Genomic DNA, 4,271 nt, shown 5'->3' with positions numbered 1-4,271 from the left:
TTCATGGCTCCCACTGCAGGCGTGTGGATTTTTATTTCTCATGCTGGAGTTTTGTAGTAATGCTGCTTTAGGGTCAGGGGACTGCGTTCCACGGTTGTGTGACAGTGAGAGCCCTCTTGGCGTATCAGCTATTTATAGGCTAATGTAGACCTAGCACCTACTCTGCTCATGTGTTCCGTACTGAGAACAGAAACATGAATGGCAGCCTATGTTTGAGAAGCTCTCGGAGCAGGGAGGGAGAAACTTACGTAAACTGCGGATTGTCATGTAAGGTGCTAAGTCGGGGCGGGCCTGGGTCTGTTTGTAACATGAATGTTTCCAGGCTCTGGCAACCTGCGGGTACAGATGAGGTCAAATTCACTGTCGGAACTCGAATTTCACTGGCCTCTGCCCCTCCCCCAGAGCGTAGACCCTCACCAGTTACATCTGGGAGTCCCTCCTCCTTTCCTCCTTTTTATTTGGGGCCCTCGTGACCTCACCTAGACCTCTGCCAGAGTTTCCTAACTGGCTTCACTGCCTCTGGTCTCTGCCCCCCTCCATTCTGTATCCAGAGTTACTTCAATAAATGACCCTCCTTGGATGGGGTCCTGCCAGAATTGGCGTTCTATGGGTTTCCTCTTGCTGGTTAGAGCAAGGTCCCAGGATATCATTAAAATCACTTTGCTAGTTATTGGTCTATTAAATGTTTTTACAAATATGGCTTTTACTTTACCTGTTTTCAGACAGAATTTGAAACAGTTTCCATCCATCTTTCTAGTTAGTCCCAACCCATCAGTCTCAGGGGAAATGGCCGTTTAGAATCAACATCTTTATTTGTTCCACCTGGATATCTATGAAATTGGAAAGGATTAGAACTTTTATGGAGATACTGATCCTTACCAAATTTCAAAACGAAAGATTGGAATTAGGCCAACCATAACTTTATTCACCATGGGCTTTAAGGACTCTATCTGAAACGGATTTTCTGGAGAATGTACCCTGCCCTGGTATATCATGTGTAGGTATTGATGGAAGCCACTGGACAAACAGAGCAGTGAGTACAGGACATCAGGGTGTTAATTAGAGTATGAATCAGACTGTGATGTAAGAAATCAGGAAACTGAGACTTCCTCAAAGGGTTGGCTTTTAGCATTGACCAGTGCAAAAAACTACAGTAAGAACATTTAAAAAATGTTTTGCTAAGACCAGAAAAGAGCCGTAAGGACTTCTTATGCATTAAATTAACACTTAGGAAGATTTTACCATAATGCGTACAATCTAGATTTTTCTTGTTTTCATTCTGAAGGGAAGAATGAACTTCAGGAAGCTCTTTTTTAGTATATGTTCCACAAGATATGGGGATTCAGGTGGGAGATACTGGTGGCCTAGGTCTGGAAGGGACTTTGCCTGAGGACCTGGAAGATATTTCTCCTGAGTCAATTACTGTCAAACCAAGAGGAAACTGATGCAGGGGAGGAAAATGTTTTCCTCGACCCTCTTAGGGTCCCTGGCTGGGGCTGAACGTTAAACCGACAAAGAGAAATTAATAAGATTTACATAAGTTTTATGTGATACAGGAGTCTTTGTAAGGAAATGAAGACTCAAAAGAAGCAACTAAAACCGTGTGTTCTTATGCCAGGTTTGATGACAACTGGACAGTCGTGGAGAAGTGTTATAGGACAAAGGGTATGAGGTGAGGGTAGTAAACTGGGGACATTCAGCCAGGCCTATGTTTTCAGATTCTTCTCGGTGTCCCTCTGTTTTAGAGATAAGGACGCTCCTCTCCTCCAGGTATGCGGGGGGTGGGGTGGGGGGGAGTGGGGGAACCTTGGCCTTCAAGTCTTGCCATGCATCTCTCACTGAAAGGAAGTATCGTCACTTGAATATTCAAGAGCAGGTGAAGTTTGTTTAGCTTTTCCATCTACCAGCCATGTTAGGTCTTAAGGCTGGGTGGAGAGAGACAGACAGACAGAGACAGAGAGAGAGAGAGAGAGAGAGAGAGAGAATATCTCCCAACAGAATACGGATAAGATCAGCAAGGGAAATTCTACTTTGTTTTCTCTTTTGCTCTCCTAATTGCCACTTACTGGGGTTATTCCTTTCTTAGATGGGCCTCTACTTCACTCTCACCACAAACTATTATGATTTAAAAATTAAAGTGAGATATCCTGGCTCATCCATTTCCTTTTAATAGGATGACCTATGGTAATCAATAGAGGAAGTGCGGGAAAGTTAACGAATGTATGGGCCCGTTTGAGAGTATTGAATTAAGTGATATGTGTGCAAGGTAGAAAGATGAGATCATTTAGAAATGAGTTCTTTTTTTTAAAGTCTTTGGTCATTATCACTTGCACTTAGAAAACCAATTTGATAAAAAATCAATCTGAACTGGATTTTTTTCCCCTTAAATCTTTATCACTCCTTAGGTGACAGGATGCTATGGAGATAAAACTCAGAACTGGCTTTCAAAAGGAAAAGAAAAGGAAGGTATAATCTGTTGTCTAAACAAACTTCACCTGCTCTTGAATATTCAAGTGACGATACTTCCTTTCAGTGAGAGATGCATGGCAAGACTTGAAGGCCCCCCCCCCCCCCCCCCCCGCATCCACAGAAAAAAACCCATTATTCACCTGGCATGGCATGTAGCTTTATATATTTTCTCTTTTCTGTCCACCTGACATTTGTCTAATGGTTAGAAACATTGAATGATTACAAGTTCTGGTGAAATACCACAGGTGAATAAAGAGAGAATTTTGGCTGAGTTTAAGGGGCTTTCCTGGGAGATGATGTATTTTGTGGCCCAACACTTCCTTACTTAGCCTGCAGATCTGATTTCTTTTGAAAACAAGCCCTAGGTCTGGAACTTTCCATGCTTAGGGTCCACATCACTTTCAGGAAAGCCTAGAGGATGTAGCTGAGTGAAAACAGTACTCATTATGAATGGTTACTGCTGTCATTTCTCACTAGGAAGACTGGGGACGTCAAGGATCAAATGACCTTTTTATGCAGTGGTGATGTTTCTCTGTGTCTCAGCCTTTTCATCAGAGTGACTGTGGCTGAACCAGGGGGAGAAAAGCTTTTGTGGAAAACATTGGCAGCATCATAATTGGCATCCAGTCATCTCAGAAGTCTTTACGTAACTTCCCGCAGTCGTGTCAGAGGCAATGGGCGTCGACGTGCCTCTAACTCTTCTCTTTGGATTGTGCAAGGAAGCAAGTCAGCTTTAGCAATTTCCAAAGAGTTGGAATTCATATCCCTGAGTATGGTCCCCGAGTCCACTTTCCCCATCCCTGACTGCACCCCTGCAAAGAAAGTGCCTTCTGTGCTGTATTAGAACTAACTCTCAGATACGCACATGACATGACGCAGAGGTGTCACCGCAAACCTCAGCGATGGGTGCTCAAGAGACAAGCGTGCGATTACTTCCTTCAAACGTCCGTCTGTCCCCAAAGTGTTCCAGGCCTTGCTGTACAGAAGTCCTTTGGTTTTCTGATTTAAATGTGGTAAATGGTGGCAAAAAGGAAGAGCTTCTCCCCTCTTTCAGTTTCCTAGGTGGTTTTAACTGTGAGACTCCCTGGAGTTTTACATCAGTGCTTGGTTCAATCCTAAAAGAAGTTGCCTCAGGCATGGCAATTTTGCCTGCTTTGTTCCTATTCTCTCTATTGAGTCAAGTATTAATAAATGACTCCCTGGGGGAGGTTTGGGCAACCCATACTACACTTGATCTTAGCCAAAAGGCCGAGAAGCGATGGGCAACCCATACTAGAAAACAAATTGAAGTGTAAAATTCTTGGAATGGTGTATATATGATACCATATTCATTGATGATTATCTACTCTCCTTCCCAACAATTTCGGAAGAAAAATGTGTGGCTGGCGTAATTCCCCAGTTTTCCTTCATCCATGAACTCTTTGCTTTAAAATAACAGCCCAAACCACAGATACTTTAGTGAGTAGATTAGAATCTTTCCAGGGGACACAGAGAAATTAAGAGGTTAGTTATCTGTTTGCCATTGAATAAGGGGAGAACAGTTATTACTCTGGTCACTGCCTCTGCTCCCAGGCAGCTGCCTTTCACCCAACACTGGCCTGTCACTTTTGAGCTGGGAATCAAGAGCTGGTGACCTTCCATGAGCACCTCAACTTCAGAACAGACATAGGGCCTTTTGTCTAGCCCAGTTTGGGTCAGTAGCATTTGCCTAGTTCACCTAACTCGGTTAAAAATGTGTGAGAGGGCTTCCCTGGTGGCGCAGTGGTTGGGAGTCCGCCTGCCGATGCAGGGGACATGGGTTC

General features: G+C 43.8%; 1 pseudogene; it reads right to left on the bottom strand.

The window, feature by feature from the left end:
- Positions 1-3,640: 3,640 nt before the first annotated feature.
- Positions 3,641-3,729, bottom strand: LOC112412634 (uncharacterized; annotated as a pseudogene).
- Positions 3,730-4,271: the final 542 nt, after the last annotated feature.

Source organism: Neophocaena asiaeorientalis, unplaced genomic scaffold, assembly GCF_003031525.2.
Source record: "Neophocaena asiaeorientalis asiaeorientalis breed wild unplaced genomic scaffold, Neophocaena_asiaeorientalis_V1.1 scaffold427, whole genome shotgun sequence".
In the NCBI taxonomy this organism is placed as follows: Eukaryota; Metazoa; Chordata; class Mammalia; order Artiodactyla; family Phocoenidae; genus Neophocaena; species Neophocaena asiaeorientalis.
This window is presented reverse-complemented; position numbering and strand designations above follow the sequence as displayed.